Here is a 27873-nt window from a genome sequence, read left to right as displayed (position 1 = left end):
TGTGGTGGCATGTGCCTGTAGTCCCAGCTACTAGGGAGGCTGAGGCAGGAGAATCGCTTGAACCCAGGAGGTGGAGGTTGCAGTGAGTCGAGATTGCATCACTGCACTCCAGACTGGGCGACATAGCAAGACTCTGTCTCAAAAATAAAAATAAAAAATAAAATAAAAAGTGTAAGTGATTTCAGGCATGGCTGCATCCAGGCACTCAGTTGAGCAGGGCTCGGTCTTCAACACTAGGTTCTGCTTTTTTGTATTGGCAAAGAGGGGCACCAGCACATCTAGGCTGACTTCTTACCAATTTATCAACCCTAGTGGGAAAAATTCTTTTGCAGTAATTCCAGCAGATTCTCATCGGCCCAGTTGGTTGGGCCATCCTGGAACCAATCGTGATTCTGGTATGCGGGGGAGGGATCACACTCCCCCTAGTGGACCCAGGGGTTGGAGTCAGCCCCGCCTGAATCACACTGGCTGAGAATGGGGGAGGGGCTTCTATTCTAAGACAAGGGATTGAATGCTAAGCAGATCCAAGTGGTAGATGTGTGCCACACAAGCTCAGAGTCTTGCCCATAGTCGGTGCTCAATAGATGTCATGGAGTTTAACTCACTGCTTTCTCCTCCCTGCACACCTGGGGCCCCCAGAGTCCTTGCTTCCATTTCTTGCTCCTTCCCCACTCCAAGCAGAGACACTGCCTGTGATACCAAGACCCCGCTCTGAAGTGTGTTTACTCTACAGACAGATGGTGTGAAACTGCACTGAGCCCCCAGGCCCTTCCCATCTGACAGTTATTAATATTTCAAACAGATGTTTAGCTAGTCAGGCTGTCAGACGAAAACAATAATTCTGCAGCAGCTGTTTCCTCCAACCCCCGCGTCTCTAGCTCATGATTCCTCCAGCTTTCACGAAGGTGCTCCCTACAATAAATCACCAGGTGCTTGAGGCCCCCTGGACCCTCCTCCAGCCTCTCAGTGCCCAGCCAGAGAGCAAGTGCCAGAGGCTCTGGCCTTCTGGACCCAAAGTGTGTGTCTTTACCTACCACCCACCTTCGAAGGACTGGGTAAAGGGCAGCCAACAGCCTGTGCCTTGGAGGCCTCAAGGAGTGGAGGGGAGGCTCTGTGCCCTGCAGCTCTGGGACCATGCGGCAAAGAATTCTAGTGTCAGATCCAGGCTCAGTGGGTGTCAGGGGATTCCTCCCTGGCGTTCTTGCTTGGGACAGAGTTTCCTCACTTTGTAGTCCCAAGTTCCCATGGTCCTTGGAAAGGGATGGGGAAAACCTATGGAGCAGGGAGGAGATATGAAATGTGAGAAGGGGCATCCCTCAGTCGGTGGTGCCAAGGACAGCTGTGTCAGGCCTAGTCCAGTTTGGGGCTGGCACTGGGGAGCAGGCTTTGGTGAATGTGAGCTGAGCCCCTCATGCCAGGTTTTTATCTAGAACTGGGGCAGCTGCTGGGCCTGAGCTCAGCCTCCTCTGTGAGTCGCTTGGAACGAGCAGATCCGGCCAGCCTCCCTGGGTTCCTGGCTTCCTTCATCCAAGCCTCACCCACCACCTTCTCAAGCTCCCAGCCCCAGGGTTTATGAAACCATGAAGGGTGAGGGCCCATTCCATCAGGTAACAGCTCTCACAGCGGGACTGTATGCCTAAAGGAGTTCAGGCCCTGCAGGGGGACAGTGGGGACCCCACGTGCTGGCCTATCCATGCCACTCTTAGTGCCTTCATTTTCTCATCTGCAAAATGGGCCCCAGAGCTAGTAGTGACTAAACTGGAATTCTGTTCCTGTAAAGGGGATATAAAAGCATCCTGGGTGACCCACCCAACCCCCTTCCTCTCCCAGTCTCCCCGAGGTATTTCCTGGCCACAACCTCCACACTGCCCTGCCCTGCTCTTGGCCTCCCTCACCCGGCAGCTCTCTGCTCAGACCCGGGTCAGCCCAATCTCTCCACTCCTCTGCTATAAGAGGGGCTGAAGTTATGGCTGCCTGCTCAGGGACTGTGAAATTCCTTCCCCCTGACCTTTTCTGGGATGTCATTAAAATGTTTCATGGGCAGTTGTGTCAGGAAAAAAATTATGAAGAAAAGGAAATGTTTTAATTTGCACTGAAGGCAGGAGCAGAGCGTCCCCAGCCCCCATCCTGGCGTGGCCCTGCTTCAGTGACTAGTCACCTGTCCTGGGGGAAGGTGGTCATTTAACATGACTTGAGGAAGCTGGAATAGGAAGGGCTGTCCTGGCAGGGGTAGAAGGGCCAGACTTTCTCACCTCCCAGCTCCCTGGACCTTACGGCCCCCAGTTACAGCAAAATGAGCTTCCACTGGTTGCAGGAAAAGAGTGAGGACACCCCCACGCACACAGTCTGTGCTGGCAGAACCCACATGTACAAAAAGCCCACCTTCTGTATGTATACAGGTATTTTGCATATCTGGAATACTGGTATTTGCCATCTGAATTTGGTTGAAAAAAATGTTGCATGTAAATGAACCCACACAGTTCAAACACGTGCTGTTCAAGGGCCAACTGTATCTCTAACCTGTTAAGTAGGTGCTGTTACTCTCACTTTACAGATGAGGAAACAGATGAGGCTCGGGGAGTTAAGTAACTTGCTCAGGGCCCCAGGGCTAGTAAGTGACTAAACTGGATTCACACAGCGACTCCATTTCCCAAGCCACAGGCTCCTAACCACGAGGCCGCCCATCCAGAAGGTTCTATGTGGGACCACCGAGCCTAGCCCTTTCAGCAACCTTCAGAGCTGAGGGTAAAGAGAGGAGCTGGAAAGTGCTGTCTGCGGTACCCGCGGGGACAGGTCCCAGGGTCGCTCTAGGCAGTGTGTTCTTCCGTGACACTCAAGACTTTTAGGGCCTGTGGCACCACCAGGTGAATTTTCACATCTCTGAGCCCTAAGCTGCTCTAGGGACAGAGCTGTGTGTGTTTTCATTGATGGAGAAACCGCTTCAGAGATACTCGAGCACTTTGCTCAGGGAAGCAGGAATACCAAGGCAGCCCAGAGCCGTCTCCATTAGGAAAGGCTCCCTGGAAGGAGGGAGGGTTCAGGATGAATGTGCTCTGAAGGGTGATCACACAGAGGAAGGATGTGCGGGGATGCATGTGTGTATATGTGGGCAGGCATGTGAGGTATGCTTGTGGGATGTGTATGGGGGTGTGTGTAGGCAGGCATGTTTTTTGTGCCTGTGCATGTACATGTGTTTGCTGCTGTGTATACTCAGGGGTATGTGTATGTAATATACACGTGTGTGTGCATGTGTGCCTGTGCACATGCATGTTACAACTACATGCATTTGGGTATGTGCGCACACTATATGCATACATATGTGCACACGTGTGTGTACATGTATGTGCCTGTGCTGATGCATGGATGATGCTGGTGGCTCCCCATACTCTAGGTTGTGTGGTTTGTTCTCTCTCATATCGCAGGCTGCTCTGTGATTCACACCTTCCAGTCCTGCCTCCTGAGCTGGCAATAGAAGTCAGATGAGAAGACCAGGGAGTGTCTTATCCTGGGACCCTGCTAGGCTTGGGGCAGCCCTGCAGCCTGGCCAGTGTCTGGGGCCTGGCAGGGTTTGTGAGTACTACTGGGCAGTACAAGAGGTGCAAGAGTAATCTAATCATTTATTCATTCATTCATTCAATAAATGTTTGTTGAATACCTGCTATGTGCTAGGCACATGGCCCTGAGGACACATGGTGATGTGAGTCTTATAAAGTTCACAGTCGGCCGGGCGCGGTGGCTCACACCTGTAATCCCTGCACTTTGGGAGGCCGAGGCAGGCAGATCACGAGGTCAGGAGATCGAGACCATCCTGGCTAACATGGTAAAACTCTGTCTCTACTAAAAATACAAAAAAAAAAGAAAAAAAAAATTAGCCTGGTGTGGTGGCTGGCGCCTGTAGTCCCAGCTACTCGGGAGGCTGAGGCAGGAGAATGGCATGAACCTGGGAGGCGGAGCTTGCAGTGAGCCGAGATTGCACCACTGCACTCCAGCCTGGGCGACAGAGTGAGACTCTGTCTCAAAAATAAATAAATAAACAAATATAATAAAGTTTACAGTCTTACAGGAAAGCTGGACTAAGTACAAAATGAATCTTTACATTAAGTATTACTTGCTGTGATGGAGAGATCAGGGAGCTACAAGAACCTCCAACAGGGTACCTGACCTTGCCTGGGGTCCAGGAAGGCTTCCCTAAGGAAGTGGCATGTGAGTAAGCATTAACTGGTGAAGGCAGATAGGGAATAACATTGGAGAAAAGAGGCTGGGAACAGTGGCTCATGCCTGGAATCCCAACACTTTGGGAGACCAAGGCAAGTGGATCACTTGTGCCTAGGAGTTCAAGACCAGCCTGGGCAACATGGCAAAACCCCAACTCTGCACAAAAAGAAAAAAAAAAAATTAGCCAGGTATGGTGGCATACACCTTTAGTTCCAGCTACTGTGGAGGCTTAGTTGAGAGGATCACCTGAGCCCAGGAGGTTGAGACTTCAGTGAGTCATGATCCACTGCACTCCAGTGAGCCATGATCCACTGCACTCCAGCCTGGACAACAGAGTGAGACCCTATCTCAAAAACAAAACAAAAAAACCCTGGAGGAGAGAACAGCATGTGCAAAGGCCCTGTGGCTGGAGTGCAGTGAGGGGCGTGTGTGATGTGCAGGGAAGTGGGGTCCTGCTCCTTTGAAGCACAAGAGGCTTGGCTATTTCTCTTCTTCCCAGATTGATACTCCCCGCCGTGTGCCCATTGGGATGCTGTTCTGATAGTGGGAAAGGCCTATATCCAACTGTCCACACCCCTTTGCCTGTTCCATCCTTGTGACGGTGGCAGGTGTTTGGGAAACAGCTGGCAGAGGTTGTACCTAGGATGTGCGAGGAGCCAGCCTGGCCTCCTGCAGCATGGGGCATATGTCCCTATATTTATTAGCTCCATGTCCTCTGGGCAGTGGAAGAGGTGAAGTGTGCTGAGGAAGGGTGGCAGCGCCCCTGAGCTCCAAGGCCTTCTCTCCCTCCTGCAGGGGGTGGGGCATGGCAGAAATGGGCAGAAGATGGACTTCAGACAAGACAAGCTTCTTCCCCAGTTGGAGGAAGCCAAGAAAGAAGGAGAGGCCCTGAAGAGTCCTGACTGGGCAGGTGTGGGGCCCCAGGACCAGCTTGTGGTTTGTTGAGCCGGTGGCTAGAGCTCCACCTCTCAGCTCCAGACAGACAGGACTGGCTGGAGGTGGCCAAAAGGCCTCCTCCTCTCTCATCTCTCTGCCCCCTCTTCCCAGCCCATCCTTGGGAGACTGGCAGCATCTTGGGCAGGGCCACAAGCCATCCAGGGAGTCCCTGCAATCCTGTCTTACTGTGAACTGGTCACTTCTTCTCTGGGACTTGGCTTTCTTCCTATGAAACGGGAAAGTAGTACCTGCCCAGCCCACAGTGCTGGACTGTCGGGAGACCCAGTGCAGTGATGTGGTGTAAATAGTTAAGTCTTACAGATGGCAGGAGTGGGTATTTTCATCATTGGCCTTCAGGGTCTCACCTGGCTGCCCACCACCCCTTCGGCCTGTGGACAAGCCCAGCTCTGCCGCGGTGGACCCTGGACGAGACACTGGGCCTCAGTTTCCTCTTCTGTGAGCTGTGGGAGACAACCTGTTAGGTGCCTACCTTGGAGGATTGTTGTGAGAGTCAAATGAAATGATTCATGAAGACACAGCACAGAGGCTGGCTAGGAACACACACTGGAAATGTCAGCAAGTCATGCCTGGCCTCCTGGCTGAGCCTCCAGGGAACCTGGGCCCTGGGCAGGGACACCACTCTCGGAGCTGTGGCCCTGCCTCAGGCAGCCAGGTGACCTTGGCTAGTCACTGAACCTCTGGGTCCCAGTAAGATGACTGGGCCAGGGGCTGGTTCAGGCCCTTCTGGGTTGGTAAGGCTTTAATTCCAATTTGCACTGTCCAAAGAGAAAGAGGAGCCATTCTTGCTGTTTAGTTTCATGCCCAGCAACATGAACGAGCCACCCACCCTGCAAGGGTCCCCACCCACCCACTGTCCTCTAGAGCCTGTCTCCTGCCCTACCCCTCCTCTCTCAGCTCCCATCTGGAAGTCTCAGGAAGATTCCCAAAGATTTCACTTCCCCCTGCCAGAGCTAACTGGCGTTTCCTCCTGGTCCAGGCCAGCCTCCCTCCCCTGCCACATCAGCAGACAGCCCTGCTGCATCAATGTCAGCCCCATTGCTATTTGTCCCCATCTCTCCTTCCCCTCCCACCCACAGCATTGACCCCACAAGGAAAAGGTGGGTGTGATGTCATTGCCCTGGGCTGGCCCTGGTGAAGGCAAGCTTCAATCCTGGAGGACTTCAAATGCAGCAGGCCTGTTCCACTAGCTGTAAGGCTGCAGGGCCTCTCCCCCTGCTCTGTGACTGCCAGGACACCCCCAGCCTTCAGGCTCAGAGATCACCCCTGTCCCTCCGTGCTGCTGAATCCAAGAAGTCTAACATGGGCCCCACTCAAGGTGCTGGAAACCTAATGACCCAGCCAGATGATCCAGGAAGCCAGTTCACTGCCTGTCTTAGTCTTGGTGCTCCCTGGGGCAAACCCCAGCTCCTCCCTGGTCCCTTGGCCCCCAGCAGAAGGACATGTAGCTCTGCAACATCTGTGGAAGCCTCTCAGCTGTATCTACTACTGCAGGAGGGAACCTTGCTATAGGAGCAAGGCTTTGGAACCAGAGACCCAGCTTCAAATTCTGGCTCTGCTGCCTGCTGTCTCTGTGGCCCTGGGCAGGTGCTTAGCTGTGTCCTGACCCTCAGTCTCCAGAGTGTGCTGTGGAGAGAATAACAATAATATTTATCCCACAGTGAAAAGAGATGGGGCATTTAAAGCATTTTGTGTATTAGAAGGCACTGGGTAAATGGCAGGTGTGATTGCTAGAACAGTTACTGTTACTCTTATCCAGCTTGAAGGTTTGTTCTGTCTTATCTGGGAGTCAGTGGAGCTTCAGAGAGCATTGTTATTTAAGCTTAGCTCTCTCAGTTCCTAGATTTTCTGCCTTTGGCTGTGACTTCCTGGACTCTGGGTCCTCTCAGTTGGCGCGTTGGTTGAGTTTTTGTCTGTGCCCAACCCTGGGAAGCCAACACATAGACTCTAGCCTCAAGGGCCAGAACACGGAGAAAGGTTAAACAAGCTTGCAGGTGAGAACCAAGACTCTTCGGAGGGAGGCAGAGAATACATGCTACCAGGTGTGCTACCTGTGCAGTGGTCTGGGGACGTGGACTCAGAAGGGCCCCAAACTTGGTTGAATGCTCTGCTGTCACCATCTTGAAATTCTGATAATTTCTGAACAGCGGGCCCTGCGTGCTCGTGTTGCCCTGGGCCCTGCAGCTTACGTGGCTTGCCCTGGCACAGGAGTTCATCGTCCTCTGCCCAAATAAACTCAGTGCCTCTCCATGGTTTTCATCCATCCCTACATTCAGTTAACAGTCAGCAAAGGCTAAAGTGCTGGGGCCTTCTGTTCCCACAGAGCTTGCTTCTGTTCTTATTGCTGCGTAAGGAACCACCCAAACTTGGTGGCATAAAGCAACAGTCGTTTTTAATACAAATGGCTCATGGATTTGGTGGGTCAGGAATACAGAAAAGGTGCGGCAGGGAGGCTTTCTCTTTCCTTGGGATCTGAGGTGACTTGACCAGCTGGAGTCTGGAAACAGAGGGCCTGGAGGATCCATTCTGACGGTGTTCTCACCCTGCCATGCCTGTGCTCTTGGCTCATTCGGCTGAAGGGTGAGTGCAGCTGGACTGTGGCCCGAGCACCTACATGTGGCCTCCCCACGTGTCCCGGCATCTCCCAGCATGGGAGTTCTGAGCAGGCGCACCCCAGGGGAGGCCTCTGGGGGAGGAGTGTCCCAAGAGAGCCAGACAGAAGCTGCGTGGCCTTTTTCGACCCAGCCTCTAAGTCACACTGCATCATTTCTGCTGAATTCTGTTGATTTTTAAGTCACCAGCCTCTAAGTCACACTGCATCATTTCTGCTGAATTCTGTTGATTTTTAAGTCACCAGGGCAAGTCCAGATCCAAGGGGAGAGGACAGATATCCCCAGCTGTCAATGGGGAGAATGTCCCAGAATTTACACAAATGTAAATGTCACAGAGTCACTCAGAGATCACTCTTCCATACCACTTCTGAGCGGGCACGCATGAGCACAGTGCCGTGATTCCACAGTTTCCCTCGCCTCCTCCTGGAGGGTGCAGAAGGAAGCAGGAGAGCAGAAGGGAAGCCTGCAAATCCCATTTCCAGCCTTGGACAAGCTCTCAGTGACTGGGAAAGGAAAAGACAGTGATCCCTGCTACCCCAGGCACTCCCTGGCCAGTGGAGTTCAAGCCTTCTAGACCTGGGTTGGCAATCAAGGCCTCTGCAACCTGGCCCTGAGCTGCTCTCCAGCCCTTGCCCCCATACCCCTCACACCCTTCTCTCCTGCCCACCCAGATCCTCCACACCCCTGCAACCCTCAGCATTTTCTTGCCACGGCGTTTTTGCTTGCTACTTGCCTGCCTCTCCCTCCTTCCTATTTGAGATGATCAAAACCTACTGACCCTAAGGGCCAGTCCCCTTGGCAGCATTAAAAAGCGCTCTCTTCCTGGTAACTGGCATGTGTCCCCTCTCTGGAATTCCTCTGCCTCTTCTCTGGGGCCCCAGCATGCTGTGTGTCTTGCTGTCTGCGGCTGTTCCCACCCCTGTACGAGGGCTCTCTGGCAGGTGTTCCTTCTTCCCCACGCCACTGAAAACCTTCCCCAGGCAGGTTCTCTCTATCTCGGGGGCCCCACCCCTGGTGTGTGCAACACAAAGTAGGCTGGACTCCTACTTTGGTGTCTGGGGTGGTCTGGGGTATCTAGGGCAGCTGCTGGAGGAAGGGATATGGGCAGGAGAAGGTTAACAGAGGCCTCATGAGGATACATGAAGCACAGAGAGGGTACACTATATATACAAAACCACCCAGGCCGTTGGCAACCGAGATGTTTGTCCAAGCCTGAAGCCTCATGATCCCACATTTCACTCTCTGTGCCATGCTCCTCCAACATCCCCTCAGGTGACAAGCATGTCACTGAGAAGACTGCCGGCCAGAGAACCCCAAGGCCTGGCTTCCAGGCCACTGACTTGCCGTGTAACCCTGTCCCATTCTCTCCCCTCTCCAGACCTTAATCTCCTGCTGAGTCCAAGGAGAAGATGGGCTGGAGGCCTTCTAAATGCGCTTCATAGGTCAAGCATCTCTGGGGATGCAGACCCCAGCCCAGGGACCCAGGCCAAGGGTAGGGAGGTGTAATGGCCACCAGCTTCGAGGATCCCCTGGGCCTCCTAGTCCTAATCAGGGCATACAAGTCCAAGGTCAAGACTGAAATCTGCCCTGCCTTTCAGTCTGGCCCTGTAGACAGGTGGGTGGGAGCTGACCCTGCTTCCCTGGCTGCTGCTGGTCAGAGCCAGGTGCCCTGGGCCTTCCTGGCCCTCTGGGAGCCCCTGCGTCTCCTTGGATTGTCTGCTGTCCTCCTTCCCCTCCCAGAGCAGAACTATGCACTCTCTGGGACAAAGGGTGCCCTCCAGATGCAAATCCAGTGACTATTTAAGCCTGGAATGACAGTGGTGAGCCAGACAAGTTCCCTGTCTGTTCCAGGGGCAGGAGGCAGATGATGAACAAGGAAAGTCGGAGCCGGTGGGGTGGGGATGAGCGGTGTGGGGAAATACGACTGGGCAGGGGCAGGGGCAGGGGCAGGGAGTGGCAGGGCTGGGGTTGCTACTGCATTGTTATATCAAGTGGTGCAGGAGGACAGGCTTCTCCTGGAAAGCGAGATGAAACAACCTGGAAGGAAGCCAGCAGGGATCCAGGTTGAAAATCCAGGAAAGAGTAACCCAGGTGAGGGATGCAGGTGAAAGGCTCTGAGCAAGAGCCTGGCTGGTGGATGTGCAGAGAGCAGGAGGGGCATAGAGGCCGGGAGGTGATGAGGCCCGGGAGCCCCTCGTGGGTAGCAAGTCTAGGAGAGCCCTGAGGATGGGTCTCCTCGCTGCTCCTCAGTAGAGAATAGGCCTGGGGTAGGGGATGGATGGAGACCCGGGTGGAAGCTGGAGACCCGCCCTGAGGCTACTGCAAGAAGCCAGGGAGGGATGAGGCTCCAACCTGCAGGTGGGGACAGTGGAAGTCCAGATCCCTCCTGCTGCTCCACCCTCCTCTCCCCACCCTTGCTGGAGTTGCTTCACTCTTCTCCTTCCCAGGCCAGCAAGGTGCATGCGTCTCCATCTCCGCCTGACTGACTGCACCGTCCCGAATATCAAGTGGAAAGGACTGCAAGTAGGCCCAAGGCGGGTTGGGGTCCTGCCTTAGCTTCCTGCCTGCAGGTTGGCCTTGAGCCGGTGACTGAAGGGCTCTGGGTTTCCATTTTCTCCTCCATAAAATGGGAAGAGTAATTCCTATCTCAGCAATGCTGTGAAATAATGTATGGCCAGGTCATAGGCCAGGTCATAGGCCAGGTCATAGGCCAGAATCGACTTGATTCTACCATTGTATAAAGCTGATGACAAAAATTGCCAACATGAATTCTTAGTAAGCCTGGGAGATGATAACAGGGCCCGAGGGGCAGGCCCGGTCCGCAGGCTTTAGCAAAACCAAGAGGACGAGCTGGTCAGAGCAGGGAAGACAGCCCTTGCGCCTCTGCCCGAGAAGCATCAGAAGCTGGACTTCCAGAGCCTGCCCAGCCCTTCCAGCGCGTTCGCCAGCAACCCCTGCCTGGTGTTCTCCCTCCCCACCCCCTCCTGACACCCCCACCATTGGCATCTTAATTGATCTCATTGTTCTCAAACCCTTGAGACCTGAGACTCCAGCTGTGTTTAAACAGAACAAAATCTCTTCCAATTTCCCCACCGTTTAAAAGAAAATTGAATTCTTTATCTGCAGCCTGGGGAGGGGAAGAGGGAGTCTAAAGAGAGAGGGACACACACACACACACACACACACACACACACACAGAGTGAATAGTAGGTCTTTGCAGCCCTGCCCCCAAGCTGGCCTGGAAGGCCTCTGTGGACACACTCTCCCCGCATTTGGGGGTGTCTACGGATGTACTTCTGGGCCCATTTAACGGGCACTTCTGTTCATCTCCCTCAGAGGGCCTGGGGTGGGAGCTGGAGGAGGCTGAGCTGGCTGGCTGTGATTGACGGGACCGAAGTTCCTCTGTCTGTCAGGCCTCAGGGCCCCTCGCCTGTGTTTATCTCTTTAATCTAAATATCTGTCTGTGAAACCTAAATGGCATGGAGTGAGAGATAGGACGGGGTAGAGAGAGAGAAAGAGGAAGAGAGAGGGAGGGAGGAGAGAGTGAGAGATGAAGAGAGAGGGAAGAGAGAAAAAGAGAGAAAGAGAACAAGAGAGAGAAAGAGAGAGAGACAGAGAGAGAGAGAGCACAGCAGGCTGTTGCCTTTCCTCCACTGCGGCTGGGGCGCCCCCGCCTCTGCCTGGGAAGTGAATTATCCTGGACCTTGTGTATTTGTGTGAGGTCTGATGGTTTTCCGCTGATTGGTCATTCAACAAATTGATTTTTGGCAAATTGATTTAAGACCTCACTGCCTGTTCCACCTTTGAAGCACTCCACAGCCTCTGTCACCAGCACCTCCAGAATCTACCATCCTTGACCGAGCAGCTCTGTCTGCGGCTAACCTTTGCCCCTTTGCCAAAACAAGAGGATGCCGTGTTCACTCCCGGCCTGGTGAAGCAGCGGTGTGAGCTTAGTGAATGCCAGACATTTTGCAGGGCGTTCCCTGTCTCTTCTGTACCTATTGTGTAGAAGAAGCCGAGACCCAGAGAGGTGAGTGGCCTGTCCCAGGCCAGCCAGTTAGTGAGCAGCCAAGCCGGGATTCAGACCCCAGATGGTCTGACTCCAAAGCCCCTGACTTCCCCTCCATTTGCCCGTCACCCTCAGGGCCCACCTCCCAAGCTGGGCTCCAGCCTTTTGGAGTCGGCTGTCTCCAGAGTCCAGGGAAAGTGGACTTGCAAGGTGGGAGCCGCTCACTCCCTGGGTGACCTTGAGCAGGTCCATGGCTCCAGGGGCCTCAGCGTCCTCATCTGGAAAAGGAAGGGATTCTGCTGGACCACTTTCTAAGGCCCCCTGTTCCAACAACACGTGACTGTGCCTGTAGACAGTCACCTCCAGCACAGAGAGCCTGTGACGCCCTGTGCTCTGTGCCTGTCAGAAGTCACCCTTCAGTAGGTTCGCTGCTGATTGTTCCTGCTCAGACAATCGCTCAGAGAACAACAGAGCGAAGAAAATGGACCCCCTGGGCCAGGGGACAATGGACAGCTGTACCAGTGGCCAGGGCCAGAATGAGTTTGTAAATGCTGCAGACCAAATGCCCGTTCAGAGTCCACCAGTGCCATGAACTAGGAAGGTTATGAGCCCTGGAACTCAGGTGACAGGGGAGAGAGGGGAGAGAGTGACAGAAGCAGCCACTGGGAACTGGGCATGCGAGTTTGTCCAGGGAACATTTGGGAGAAAGCCTAGAGCAGGTGGGTGGAGGCCCCACAGAGGTTTAGGGAGAGGTTGAGCTGGGCCTGTGGGTTTGAGGTGGCTTAATCTCCCTCTGTAATCTCTGTAGTGGGGATAGTAGCTGTGGCTCCTACCAGCTTGTTTCTGGAGTGGCTCAAAGTTCCATATGCCTGTCGTAAAAACGACATTTAATTTCATAACCCAGGACACATACTCACACGGACACTTATCTCCAGCAAAGCAGTACTTCCTGGATACATGTCATAATACACTCTAGTGTTTTCTGATTTAATTCTGCTAGATTTCATTTTCTAAGTGCTAACCATGAACCACTAGATTGATTTCATGACCAACTAATGGATAGATGTTCAACTAAACTAAGTTTGAACTTCTCTAGAAAGAGCCTTCTCTGCTTCACCATCTGATGAGGAGGAGGAAGGTAGTATCAACTTTGTTTCTCCAGTGTTCACTACAGGGAGCAAAGGGATAAAGACCCTGTCCTCCAGACTTAGACCACCCAGGTTTACTCTGACTCAGCCATTTCTTTTCTTTTCTTTCCTTTTTTTTTTTTTTGAGATGGAGTCTCGCTCTCTTGCCAGGCTGGAGTGCAGTGGCGTGATCATGGCTCACTGCAACTTTCGACTCCCTGGTTCAAGCGATTCTCCTGCCTCAAACTCCTGAGTAGCTGGAATTACAGGTGCGTGCCACCACACCCAGATAATTTTTGTATTTTTGGTAGAGATGGGTCTTCACCATGTTGGCCAGGATGATCTCAATCTCCTGACTTCGTGATCTGCCCCCCTCGGCCTCCCAAAGTGCTGGGATTACGGGAGTGAGCCACTGCGCCTGGCCTGACTCAGCCATTTCTGAGCTATGATTTTGAATAGGTTACTTGTATCAACAATGAGCCAGTACAGCCACCAGCAACAGAGACCCCAAAAACACTTGTGTAAATATGATCAAGGTGTATTTTTCTCCCATGTAAAAGCAGTATACAGGTGAGCAGCCTTGGGCGGCTCCTTTGGCTCTCTTCTCCACCATCCCTAGGGTGTGTTCCTCATCTTCACAGTCCCAGGTGGTTGCCAGAACTCCAGCCATCACATCTGTCTCTTAAGCTACAGGATGGAGGAAGTGAAAAAGGGAACCTCCCCTCCCTTTTGAGGATACTTCCTGGAAGTACTTTGCAAACTTCTGCTTTCATCTCACTTCACTGGTCAAAATTTCATTTCATGTGGCTGTGCTTAGCTGCAAAGGAGGCTGGGAAATTTAGCATTTTAGCCAAGTAGCATTGTGTCCACCTTAAAAAAAATCAGTTTCTGTTAATTTGTGAAAGTTAGGGAAGGCATGGCTGTTTAGTCTCTGCCAGATCACCTCTGTGTGCCTCCATTTCCTGTTTTGGAAGTGGGGGTGATGATAGTTCATTACAGAATTATGTGGGCTTGAGAGAAATCATACATGTAAAGTGCTTAGCCCAGTGCCTGACACAGACCAGGTGCTAATCAAATGATGGGTACTAATATTGAGGGCCTGGTGCCAAGCTGCGCTCCTGTCACGTGTGTTATCAAAGCCTCATGACAACCTGGTGAGGTCGAAATTAGCCTCCCCATTTTATAGATGAGAGCACTGAGTTTCAGAGAAGGTAGCTCTGTGTCAGACCGCACCCCCATGGAAGGGGCAGAATGGAGGCACGAACCCCCTTGTCTCCAAGATGCCAAAATTCTTTCCCTTAACCATGGGGCAGTGCAGCCCCCTCATGGAGACTGAACTGCTCCCTGACAGCCTGGCAAAACCAAGGGGCTGAGGCATGATGAGTCAGAAACTGAACTCGATTAGCCGACATCCAAGCTGAACCCAGGCCCAGCGCTCCCTCTGCCCGCCCAGCCTCCTGCAGAAGAATCCCACCCACCCACCTAAAAGGAGAACAAAGCCAGGACAAAAGAGCCCTTTAGGCTTCCACTGTATTGCCACCTACAAACTGGCAGTCAGAAGATTCAGGCGTTTGACTCACTGAATGACCTCGGGCCAGCCCCTTTTCTCTGAACGCCTCCATTTCTCCATCTGCAAAATGGGGAGAATGTTACTGGGCCCTCTCCACCTTCCGGGGACGTTTTTAAAACACTGAGGCCAGAGTGTTTTGGATTCCTTGGGAAGCAAATAAATGCGATAGGCGGCTCTTCTCTCCGTGGGTTTCTCCAGCCTGCGTTAGGACATTCTGACAACTGAGGCAGGGTGGGCAGAGGAGTCAGGAAACCTAAATGTCAGGGGACTGGGAGTGAGGGCTGCTTCTTGGCCGTGGGTGCTCCTAGCGTACCCCTCCCACCCTGCGCGCCTCCTCCCACCCAGTGTGCCCCCTCCCACCCTGTGCGCACACACAGAACCCAGCGGCACCGTCATGGTGCGGCCCTGGGCTGCATGGGCCCAGGTGAGTGAGGGGCAGGGCCCGCAGCCCTCTGCTGGTCTCAGAGATCATGGGTGATTTATACTTCCTGCGTGGGACTTTGACCTTAATTTCTTCTGGCAGCGTGGGGCTGTAAAATTCATCAGGGACCTGCGGGTGGAGTGACGGAGATGTCAGGCGGGCAATCGTGTGGGTATTTAATCTGTCAGATGTGTGGCTTGCCATTTAGGGAGACAACACAAGAATGTGGAATCAATATGGTTCATTAGCGAGCCGCATGTGCCGGCCCAATCAGCGCCCGCCAGTGACAGGCGTAGGGGGTGTCCTGCCAGGCACCAAGTCACCTTGGAGTGAGGACATGTCCCTGGAGCATAGGCAGTGACCAGCCCCCACCCAGGTATCCTCTCTGCACCTTCCCACTAGACCGGGGGCTGCCTGACACCTTCGTATCCCACATGGCAGGGGAGAGGAAGGAGGGTGTGAGACTTATGTCTTGTGGTGGGGACATTGGGAAGATGCTGTCATGGTGGGAGGCGTCGTTACCGGCCCAGGTTTCACTGCACCCCCAGGGGGTTGACTGGACTGTCTTTGCCCCCTTCTCTCATTTCCTCAGCTCATAAGGTCCCGCTTAACTGAGCCTCAGACACCGTGTCTGTCCCCACATTTCTCAGGCCCCTCCCCTTTTCCTCTTCTATCACATCATCCCAACTTAATAACTGGCCCCAGAAAGGGCCCAAGTCCCTTCTGATTGTGAGCATATTGCTCCCCTGCCCCTTCCCTGGGTACCGCCTGTATCTGTTACCTAGGGTGCCACCAGCTGGGTGGCTTAAAACTACAGAAATGTATTCTCCTGCAGCTGTGGAGTCAGAAATCTGAAATGGAGGGGCTGGCAGGGCTGTCCTTCCTCCTCAGGCTGAGCGGGGAATCCTGCCTGGCCTTTCCCAGCTTCTGGAGGCTCCAGGCGTTCAGGGCCTGTGGCTGCAGGACTCCCGTCTCTGCATGCGTCTTCTCTGTGCCCCTCCTCTGGATGTCGTTATGAGGACACTTGTCACTGGATTTATGGCCTGCCCAAATAACCCAGGATGGTCTCCTCTCAAAATCTTCCACATAATTCTTTTTTCAAACTCCCCTTTTCCAAATAAGGTCACATTCGTGGGTCCCAGAGGTTAGGACATGGATCTATCTTTTGGGAGGTCACCATTCAACCCATTACACACCCTTGAAGATGTCTTAAGTAGTGACAGGGACATGTTGATAAGGACGTGAAGGGCTGGCCATGGGGACCTGACAGTTCTTCCAATGCCGGCTTTCATATTTTCTCTCTGTGCCCCGAGCCGTCTCTGAACCACCCACCCTGGACTGCAGCCTCCTTGGGCTTCTCCCTCAGTTCCCCGCCGGGAATGCTGTCTCCCCTGCATGTCAAGGCCCTGCCTGTCTTTCCGGCTGCAGCTCCGCTCTGCCTCCTCCAGGAAGCCCTGACTGACTCATGGTCCCCAGATTCCTCTCGGCCCTTGCCTCCCTTGCCACTCCCTGTCTACACCATCCTTGGACTTTTAACCTCTGGCCTTGCTGGGTCTTTTTTCTTGCACTGTGTGGGAACTGTGACTTCAGGCATGTTTAACCTCTCTGAGCCACGCTTTCCTAGTCCATAAAATGAAGATAGTATTAGTACCTGTCTCATAGGGAAGTTAAATGTGTCAACATGTGTACATTTCTTAGAATAATGCCTGGAACCCAGTAAGAATTAAATCAGTAAGCTATTACTACTATTTTTGCAGTTATTGTCGGCCAATTTCTTTGCCTGTAAAATGGAATGTGACCCCTGTGTTTCTGGTTGTTTTAAGGATTAGGAAATTAGCCAAGCATGGTGGTGGGCACCTGTAATCCCAGCTACTCTGGAGGCTAAGGCACGAGAGTTGCTTGAACCCAGGAGGCGGAGGTTGCAGTGAGCCAAGATCGCGCCACTGCACTCCAGCCTGGGCGACAGAGTGAGACTCTGTCTCAAAAAAAAAAAAAGGATTAGGGACTGGTTGGGTGAAGTGCCTTGCACAGTGCCAGGGCCACAGACGGCACTCAGCAAGGGAATGACCTTGGTTATCCCTGTGCCTCTGAGGGGAGCCCCACACCCCTCCTCCAGGCATCTCCCCAGCAAGAGGCCCCAGGGACCACCAGGTGGTGCCAGGCACTCGGTGCAGGCAGCCACCGGCCGCCCTGACAGCCTGGGACATACCGTAATTGCTTCCCCCACTACGACTCAGTTAAGCACAGAGCTGCAGGCCAGAGCAATTTGCTCCCCATCAATTTTTATTTCCAGGTTTTAAAATAAAATAAAGGGAAATAAAGAAGAAGGTGGGGGAGCCCAAGAACAACACCACGTCTGTGATAACAAACAAACCGAGGGCCTCATACCTCAAGAGCACCCGTCAGCCTCCACCCCAGGCTGGGCCTGGCTTCCCCTAGAGCACCCCTCCTGCAGGGCTTAGCGCCACTTCCCCTCCACCTCCACGGACCCGCTGCTGGCACAGGACAAGCAGGTGGGAGGGCTGGGCTGGGAGGGTGCTCAGCAGGAGCACGTTTGCAGACGGCTGATCAAAGAGAGCTCTTAGAACTGGAAGTGGAAATAATACTAGCTCCACTTAGAAAGTGGCTCCTGTGTGCCGGGCACAGAGCTGAAGTGCCTGTGTGCATGACCTTCCTTAATCCTCACAATAATCCCCTGAGGTGGGTGCTACCATTACCTCCATTTTACAGATAGGAAAACTGAGGCTCAGAGCAGATGTTCCTGTGGTTACTCCTTCTGTTCTTCCTTTGATCTCCTCCCCCTTCCTCCTCCTCCCTCCTCTCCCCTCTTCCTTCTCCTCCTCCCTTAATCAATTCCTTTCTCTCTTCCTCCCTCTCCCCTCCCCATCTTCCTTTATCTCTCCTCCAGCCTCCATCATCATCTTTCTGATGTCCTTTCCTCCCTAGAAGTCCATCTACTCAGGATTAGGATCCTTAGTTTGTCTGCTAAAAAAAAATCCTCGTAAGTCATCAGATACCTTATTTATTCTTTCATCTATTTAACTGATATTTGTTGAGGGCTTCCTGTGTGTCAGGAACTAGATGGGTGCTGGAGATCCCTGGGGAACAAGATAGACTCAGTTCTTGCCCTCATAAAGCTTATATTCTAGTGGGGGCGGGGGAAGCCCAGTCAATATTCACCCAGGCGCTCTTACCAAAACCATGACCTTCTCCCACCACACCTATCCACTGGCAAGAACCATCAGCTCCAGATTCCAAACATACCTGGAGTCCAGCCACGTCCAGCTAGACTTCTCTGACCACCCTGGTCCAAGCCCCCACTGCCTCCCACTACCCCTGTGTGACTGCCTTAACTGCCTCATCTCAGAGCCTCTGTTCCTGCCCTGGAGTTGTAGCCAGAGTTTGCTTTTACAGATGCCAGTGCTTTGCAAACATAGATCGGAGTCTGTCCACTGAGGTCCCAGGGAAGAGAAGGAGCAGCAACCCAGAGATCTAGGGAAAAGTGACCTAGCAGAGGGACCTGTGGGTGCAAAGGGTGTGAGGCTGCAGCCACTTGGCCTGTTAGGAACCTAGCGACTGTCTGAGAGGCAGGAGCAGAAGGCAGTGTGTGGGCGAGGTGAGGAGGCTGCTGGAGGATGGACGCTGGCGCCAGGACAGCCAGGAGCAGGCATCGCGGAGAAGGCATATGCAGCATGCTGGCCAGCCCCAATGTCTTATGCAACGTCCCACGTACACATAGGGCAGAACCCAGGTCCCACCCCCGAGCTCAGTGGGATTTCCATGACTTTGCACCTGGCCACAAATCCCTTTGGAGGCTTTTTGTGCCTGGTCTTGCACTGCACCCCCCAGGGAGAAGCTCATTTCTCACCATCAAGGAGCAGAGAGTCCAGCAGGATAGCAAAGATGCATTAACACAAGTTCCACCTGCAACTGGTTGTTGGAAAGACTGATTGAGAGATATTCTGAGGCTTCCTCTGCAGTCAATGCCGTGATCCATTAGGAATGTCTACCATTGGCACTGGTGATGGAGTGGTGGCTGTCCAGCCTAGGTCCACAATGGAACAAAAGGGAGGGAAGGTCCCCTTCCCTTTCTCTGCAGGCCTCACCACCAGTCAGGTCCCCATCCTGTTCTCACTGCCCTCCTGCTTGGTCCCTCCGCCCAACCAGTGATTTGAGCCTCCAGCCAAGCCCCGCTTCACGGTAGCACCCTCTTGTTCTAAGGCCTCCCGCATGCTCAGAAGGCCCAGAGCAGGCATGAGAGCCTTTTCCTATGATCACAGTCCCCCAACATCTCCCCTCCACCCCACCGCTCACTCCCCTGGTGCCATTGCCAACCCAGGACATGTACCCTCTTACGCCTCACACAAAGTGCAGTGGGAGCCGTTTTCCTTAGAGCACCCATCATTTCCTTTTCTCCGTTTTCCTTAGAGCACCCATCATTTCCTTTTCTCCCGGGTGCATGGCCACCCCCAGGAATGCCCATAAAGGCACTCAGAGAGCAGCTTCCCATCACACTTCCCTGTAGCCCATCTAACACCCACCATGCTCCCATCTGTCCAGCCCTGGCTTCCTTCTCAGATTAAATCACTTCCTTCTCAGATTAAATCACTGAGACGAGAGGGGAAAACCGAGGCAACAAGCATTTTCCTAGAAGTGTGGGGCAGACTGGATGGTATTTCCTGGCCACTGGCTTCTACCTCACACACCAGAGAGAAGCTGGAACCCTTGTCCATAGCACTATGGGAGGGGAGGAAAAAGGGCCTCGGGGGCCCCAGCAGGCATGTGGAGGTCACCCCGGCCTCTGGGCTACCGGGTTCCTGCAGCAGAGTCTTCCTGCCTCCTGCCAGCCACTCCAGCCCCCCAGAGCTTACAAGAGTGCAGTTAATCTCATACAGTTTAAGGACTTATTCAGAGGGGCTCAGTGAATGATGAATGAGGAAAGCATTACCAGCGAAGCACTGGGGCTCCGCAGAGCTGTTTAAAAATGCATTCTCCCATGTAAATTTCTGCTCCATCAATCCTTATGACATGTCAAACATTGCTATTGTTTCCTGAACAAATTGTACTGCGTGCCCTTCTCTGCAGATTTGTGCATGGGAGCAGAACTGCTCGCCAGCACCGGCCGCCTGCCTCTGTTGCTGGGACCCAGGGCTGCTGCGGAGGCAGCTGGGCCCGCCTTGCTTCAGAGCAGAAGCCCCGCACGGGGCATTCCTGTGAGGGTGCGTGCATGACAGGAGTGTGGGCGTTGGTGGGGAGTGATTGAGTGCGTGCCTGCCAGCCTGTGGCCTGCAGGGACAGACACCCAGGTGTCTAGGGAAGGGGTGTGGAGGAGACCACAGGGGCTGAGACTGGGCTGGGGACAAGTAGGGGCGCTGCTTGAGGCAGAGAAAGAGAGAGAGAGTGTGTGTGTGTATGTGTGTGTGTGTGAGGGGTGGAGGTGTGGGAGACCTCTGAGTAGAGTCTACCTGAGCCAGACAGAGAAAAAGAAAGTTTCTAGGAGAGTGTGCGGGGGGTGCAGGATGCAGAAAGCTGTTGGCAACTGCCTGAGACGCAGAGAGAGGAAGAGAAAGGGGTTGTGTGTGGTGGTGCGTGTGTTTAAAGAAGCAGGAAGTATGGAGACACAGGAAGAGAGATGACACGAAGACACACAAGGCAGGCACCCTGTAAGGTGTGCCTGTAAGGGACCCTGTTCCAGGGCAAATCAGTGGAAGAGGGTGAGAGATGATGACTGTTAATTGCAAAGACAGGCTGGGTAAGAAGGGGTTCTCAGGAAGGGGACAAAGAGACAGGAGAGCCTGAGCGCTGTTGGAATAGGGGGTCCCAGGAGAGTGGGCGTGGGATGTTGCACTGAGCACCAGAGGGCCGGGAGCTGGGCTGGACATAGAGTTCTGAATGCACAAGATGAAGGGGGACTACATGAGAGGGTGCCGTGGGAAAAGCCCCAGGTGGGTCAGGAAGGGCACCTGCAGCCAGCCAGACTGCCCCATCCTTCCAAGGTGGCCTCAGGTTGGGCCACACAGCTCCCTCCAATCCAGGCCCTGAGTCACCTGCACAGACCAAGACCAAGCCTGGGGCAGGGGTGGGGTCCTTCTTTAAGGGTCTGTGGGAGGCACCTGCTTGGGTATCTGAGGGTCTAGGCTCAGGGGCTACATCCTGAGAAACCACAGCCAGAGACCCCTGCCACCTTTGCTGGTGGGCATAGCTAGAGTTGCTGGGAGCCCGCTCTCTCCAAGCAGAAGGTAGGGAGCAGAAGCCACCATGGCAAGAAGGGCAAACTGCCTGTGGGGGCCCATCGGGCATCAACAGGGTGAGGAGGATGACCCTGGTAGGAGCACTCTGGATCCCATGGCCGAGGTCTCAAGCTCGGACTCAGATTTCTCAGGCTCAGACTTCGCTCCCCCAGCCCCACCAAAGGGAGCAGCAAGGGAGGGGAGGTCTTAAGAGCGCACGCCTTGGAGTTAACCATGTTGGTTCATGTTCTAGCGCTGTGACTGTGTCACCCTGGCCAAGTCAATTGACCTCTCTGAGTCTCTGTCCCCTCCTTCATCTGTAAAGTGGGGATGCTATGGTGCTGGTCCTATAGGGCTGTTTGGAAGGTGGAATGAAATAAAGTGCAGGAAATGCTTGGTAAATTTGGTGGCACATAGTTAAGTGCTCAAAACGAAATGTCAGAGGGGCACTCTCTCGCCCCTTCCCTTTGCTACAGCCAGGAGAAAGACTGGCACTGCTGACTCAGGCCTTGCCAGACCAAGCATGTAGCCATTCCCCCACCATAGGCTCCTCCAATCACCTTGTATTAACCTTGGAATTTCCCCCCATACGTATTTATTTTTTTCCTTTTTGTCAGCAGAAGAAAATTACACTTCTGCCGGCATTGTCCATCACAGAAACAAGCACTTGCAGATGCAATTATAAAGGCCCAAATGACGGAATTAGTTTTGCTGGTAATGCCGGCATTGGGGAGAATCAGAAGAAATGCCTTATAAATCAGGCGCTAGGCAGCAGCCAGTCTCAGCTGCACCCTCTCCCCCACATGCTGACTGCAGGGCAGGGGCTGACCGCAAGGAGGGTGCTGAGCGCCGAGCGGCCACTGATCTTCACTGCTCTTCCCCTGATGGTTCTGCTGAGGGAGGCTGTTGGGGGAGGCAGAGACTTCCTGAGCCCTCCTCCAGGCCTTGGTGCCAGCAGGTGCCCAACTCTCTCCAGGAGCTACCTGGACTCCTTGGTGCCCAGGCGATGACTGGCCCATAGACTGACATACATCTGCCCAAAGACAGCTTCTCCAGGATGAATCTATCTAAGCCAGCAGCCTCAGTGACCTTCAAGCCCACTTTTAGCCTTGTTTTCCTCGTAGTTCTTACCACTGCCTGGAATTACATTACTTAGTTATTTCTCCCCTTGCTGCTCTGTCTCCCCATTCTGAGTTTGTGTGTGTGTGTGTGTGTGTGAGACGAGTCCCCCTCTGTCCTAGGCCGAAATGCAATGGTACCATCTAGGCTCACTACCACCTCCGCCTCCCAGGTTCAAGCGATTCTCCAGCCTCAGCCTCCCGAGTAGCTGGGATTACAGGTGCGTGCCACCATGCCCGGCTAATTTTTGTATTATTAGGAGAGGCAGGGTTTCACCATGTTGGCCAGGATGGTTTTGATCTCTTGACCTCAGGTTATCTGCCTGCCTTGGCCTCCCAAAGTGCTGGGATTACAGGCATGAGCCACCATGCCTGGCTTCCACATTCTGATTTTACGTAGCAGTCCAGATTGTCATGCTTAGGATGTGACTTCAGTGTTGGGCACAGCAGCCAGCACATTGGAAAATTTCAAAAAAAAAAAAATTTATTACTGGGCCGGGTGCAGTGGCTCATGCCTGTGATTCTAGCATTTTGGGAGGCCAAGGCAGGCAGGCAGATCACAAGGTCAGGAGTTTGAGACCAGCCTGACCAACATGGTGAAACCCTGTCTCTACGAAAAATACAAAAATTAGCCGGGCGTGATGGCACACACCTGTCATCTCAGCTACTCAGGAGGCTAAGGCAGGAGAATTGCTTGAACCCGGGAGGCGGAGGTTGCAGTGAGCCGAGATCGCGCCATTGCTCTCCAGCCTGGGTGACAGAGTGAGACTGAGTCTCAAAAAAAAATGTACTAAATATGTGACTGAACAAGTGTCTGGTCACTGTTTTCATGAAGGTGCCTTCAGCGGTGTGCCAGGCATCTTCAGCTGCCCCTGCACATCCTCTGTGCCTGTCTCCTTCTGGGCAGTGCGGGGGCAATAGGAGGCCTGAGCAGGGGCCAGGGCGTTGGAGGTGCTCTATAAACCCCACCTGGCCCCATTCAATCCGGCAACCCCTCTGTCGCTGCTTGCTGCCCCCGTGGCGTCTGATCAGGGGGTACCAGCCCCACAGAAGGAAGGTAATGCTGATCCTCCATGGCTGACAATGGAAGTCAACCTTCTACTAAACTGGGCAGAGACGTTGAGCCCTGTATCAAAACTGAGTTAGATACAAACTTCTCTCCTTCACAGGGAGGAAAGTGGGGCACACACAGACAGTTTTCAGGAACGGCAGATTCTGCTGGGTGTTCCAAGAGAGGGATGAGCAGGGGCTCCTGGGTCAAGACCAATGAATGGTTAGGGACTCTAGGAGAGAGGCATTTGGGATGGGCCTCAGGGGTGGATCAGAGTTTGGAAGGCAGTTACAGAATGAAAGGATAGAGGAACTAGCAATGAGAGAACAGTCTGGGGTGCACCAGGGAAGAGGTAGATACAAGAACACTAAGCCCAACCAGACTGTGGACAGCCTTTACACTAGGGTCTGAAATTAATTCAGCAGATCATAGGGAGCCATTGAAGGATTTTGAGCAGAGAAGGACGATAATTTTAGCTACTGGCTTTGACTTTTTGCCCCTGGGCCTCTTATGAGAACCTTGACAAGTAGTAAAATGCACTAGTGTGTACCTCTGAGTGCCAGCCAGAGCCGGGGGGAGCCATTAGATGGCAATGGAGACACAGAGGCGCCAGAGGGAGGAGCCTGGAGCACAGTTGAGGTGCTCACCTGGAGCCTTGGTTTGGCATCTTTTTTTTTTTTCTTTTTTTGACAGTGTCTCACTCTGTCACCCAGGCTGGAGTGCAGTGGTGCAATCTCGGTTCACTGCAACCTCCGCTTCCCAGGTTCAAGCGATTCTCCTGCCTCAGCCTCCTGAGTAGCTGGGACTACAGGCAACTGCCACCATGACTGGCTAATTTTTCTACTTTTAATAGAGATGGGGTTTCACCATGTTGACCGGGCTGGTCTTGAACTCCTGACCTCAAGTGACCCATCCGCCTCAGCCTCCCAAACCAAAGTGCTGGGATTATAGGCATGAGCCACCATGCCTGGCCTTCGATTTGGCATTTCTTAGGTACAACATGAAAGTGGCCACCTGGGCCATCCCCTTCCCCGATCCCTGTCGCCATCTGGCTGGCCTGTGAGACCTTGGAAGTTACTCTGCAGGGAGACAGACATGCTCATTCCTAGAACATCGCAGGGAAGGGGGTGTTTGTAGCAGGAAGAGGAAATTTTGTTCTCTATACTTAGGCCCTTGGCACTCCTCAAACCCTCCTTCCTAAAATGGGCCCCAAGGGTCACTGTCTGTCTGCCACTTCATTTGTCTGTTGGACTTTTAGTTGGTAAGCCACAGACAAGTCTTGCTTGGGAGGAGGTTGTTTAAAAGGTACCATGACAAACAGTCACTTAACACCACTGCACCTGTTTCCTCACTTGCAAACATGGGTGGGAGGTAATAACAGTACTTACCCGTGGAGATCTGGTCAAAATTAAATTCATACATTGGTATGTGTCATGAGAACGTGGATGTAGTTGTAGTTATAGGTGACAGAGACAGACTTACCTTTCCTGAGCTGCCTTTATGTCCGGGCCCTGTACTAGGCCCTGGGCACATGTGGACCCCATGACCCCACACTGCCCTCTGGGAGCCACGTCCTGGTTGGGGGAGACACGCGTTAGCCTCAGCTTCGGTGCCGAGTGAGTGCAGGGAGGAGCCCTAACTTTGCCTTGGGGGTCAGGGAGGGCAGAAGGGTGTGAGCCAGGCAGGAGAGTGAGGGGCGCCGTCCAAGTGGAGGGGGCAGAGCTGCACGTGCTCCAGTCTGGGTCAGAGATGAGGCTAGACATTCAGGGCTAGGGGGTTTTCCTTTGAGCTCAGATCTACTGCCTCCTCCCAGGCCCAGGGCCCCTGACAGGCCCTGCTGCAGCCTGGCGCTGGCCCCACACCCGACAAGGCCCAAGGTCAGTGCTGCTGCCTTCACCCTGGCAGGGGCAAGGAGCAGCTTTTCATCTAGTTTGGCTTCCTACACTTGAAAAATGAAAGCTCTCCCTCTCCTCCTCACCCAGGCATACATATTTCACACGGTCATTAGGCGGTGGCACTGAGGGACTCACAAATCTTCCCTGGTCAGCATCGGCAGCCTGGGCGGGCAGTGAGAGGCCCTGGGGACAAGGGTCACCGTGGGAGCCATGGCCGTGCCCAGTCCAACGTGGGCAGGGGAGGGCAAGCCTTGGGGGTGTGAAGCCAGCTTCTGCTCTAAGACAGTCCAGTCCTGTCTCCTGGGGCTCATCACCTAATTTCCCTGGGCCTCAGCTGCTCCAGGCCCCAGGGTGAAGGGGATGGGATGCAGGCACCTCACACATCCTTCCTGTCCTGACAATCCAGAGCAATTTTGTGGGGCACCCAGATCTGGAGGGCTCATCCCCAGGGCTCAGATGTGACCTTCTCCAGGGGCAGCACGCCCCCCATGACCCAGGCCCCTCCCTTCCTGCACACCCCACTTTCTGCTTCTCAGCTGCTGTCCTCCGCCTCCTAGCCTGCTGTCTCTCCTCTACTTCCCTTTCCCTTTTCCTTCTGCCATTTGCTCCTCTTCTGTCCCCTTTCTTCTGAGTCCTGCCTTCTTTATCTTCACCCCAGTCTCTCTGCCCCTTCCCTATTTTCTCTGCACCACCCCCTTCTTATTCATTTTTCAGGCATTTAAGAAGCATCTACTGCATGCCAGGCACCGTCTGTGCTGCGCAGTGAGCACTACAGGTGCCTTCTCTGCCCTCGTCCTTCCCCAAACCCTTTTCCTTTGACAAAGGCAAATGATGGGGGCCAAGGAGGTATGGTTTGGTCACACAGTGACCTGGAACTGAGGTCTCCACACCACAGTGACCCCTCGCCAAGGGGCTCGATGCATGGCAGTCACATCTTCCCGAGACCAAGCTACAGTTATAACAGTCCAACAAGACCATGCAGTGATGACCGCGATTGTCAGTGGAACCTGGGGGAGGGAAGGGCTCTGGGATTCCTCCTGCTCCCCTTCTCCTCCGTCCCTGTAAAGTGAGGATGAATCTGGGGTTGCTTTGGGCAATGTGGTCTCCTCTTGCCTGGAATAACCAGGCTCCCTTCCTTCTGAGAACAAGCACCCCTCTTGGCTCAGAGGCAATAACTGATGAAGGGCAAGGGCGTGGCTAGATGGCACAGGATTCAAATCCAGCACTGTTCTTTCTCTAGCTGTGAAGCCTTGAGTGAATGATGTGCTGTCTCGATGCCTCAGTTTCCCCATCTGTAAATTGGAGGTGGTGCTGATAATAGTACCTACCTCACAGGGCTGTTGTGAGGGTGAAGGGGTTGTAGGTAGAAGGCGTGCAGGAGCCAGCAGTGGCTGCTGCCGTCGTGAGGAATGGTGCAGGCAGTGGGAGAGGCCCCGTCTGGGAGCCAGTCCTGGGTTGGAGGGTGGTGACATGGCTCAGTGCCTTCCTTTCACTTGTTCAGCACGCACCCCCTGAGAACCTGTGAGGAGCTCTGAGCCTGGGTGGGGTGGTGGTGGGGACAGAGGTCTGCACAGTCTGTAGGAGCATAAGCTGTGGGGATATTGAATGGAAATCCGGCACAAGAGGCAGTCCTATACAAGCTGGCAGCCCAGAGCCCCCAGAAATGGCATCTTTCTGTATAGCCAAGTTTTCTGGATAACTAAGATCTTAACCCTTTGGGTATAAACGTTTTTTCATTTCATTCATTTGGGATAGAAATATATTTTTCACTTATCTGCCTTCCTGAACTGAATATACTAAACACAAATTAGCTTTTCCTTGAAAATTCAGGCTTATCATAAAGAACATAGAATTTACTGGATTTCATAGAATCCAGGAACTTTAAAAGGAACCTCAAAAAATACTGAGCACAAAGGGATCAAAACATATTTTTAGCCGTGAGGGCTTTATCCACTTACAATCTTATAGAGATACCTTAAATACAAAACAGATGCAAATGGACCCCAAAGTCAGTCTGAGGCCTTTCCCCACAGGCATCTGGTGGCAGGCAGCAGTTTGCCCAGCTCTAGAGCAGTGGCCTGGGAAGGGAGCAGAGGGCACATCTAGAATAGCGCCTTGCATGGATTATGTGTTTTGTAAGTAACTATTGAATGAACAAATGATGTCATTTAGCCTGCACTGTGGATTAGAACCATTCCAGGGACAATATAGAAGCCAATGTTCCCAGCCACAAAAGCCAAACCCCTACTAGAACTTCAGGTCAGGGGAGATGGAGGAGGGCCTCACTGGGATGGCCACAGAGAAGGAACACCAGGTGGGGGTGGAGAGGCCAGTTTCTGTCCCACTCTGCTTCTGACCTGCTCCTAAGCCAGACTGGCAGCAGGCTTTCACCAGGCCTCACTGAGGTCTGAGCCTCCATTGTGTGACCTGTGAGACAGATGGAAATGTCTGTCTCCCTACCACATGGACACCTGTGAGGGGAAACGAAGCCATAGTAAACCTGGATGTTCTTTGAAAATGTAAAAGGTATGACAGCCATGCAGGCTGCCACCATCATTGTCCTTGTCATCAGCATAAGGCTGGCCTCTCTCCTGTCTATCTCTTTTGACCATAAGTGATGCCAGCCTGGACCAGCCCAGTTAAAAGAGGTCTCAATTAGCCAGGCACAGCG

At 53.4% G+C, this 27873-nt stretch overlaps 1 protein-coding gene across 1 annotated transcript in view; it reads left to right on the top strand.

The window, feature by feature from the left end:
• Positions 1–27873, top strand: part of CDH23 (cadherin related 23) — a 338832-nt gene that overhangs the window by 253273 nt on the left and 57686 nt on the right.

Source organism: Macaca fascicularis, chromosome 9 (genome assembly GCF_037993035.2).
Source record: "Macaca fascicularis isolate 582-1 chromosome 9, T2T-MFA8v1.1".
In the NCBI taxonomy this organism is placed as follows: Eukaryota; Metazoa; Chordata; class Mammalia; order Primates; family Cercopithecidae; genus Macaca; species Macaca fascicularis.
Note: the sequence above shows the minus strand (reverse complement) of the source record. Positions and strands in the feature narration are given on the sequence as shown.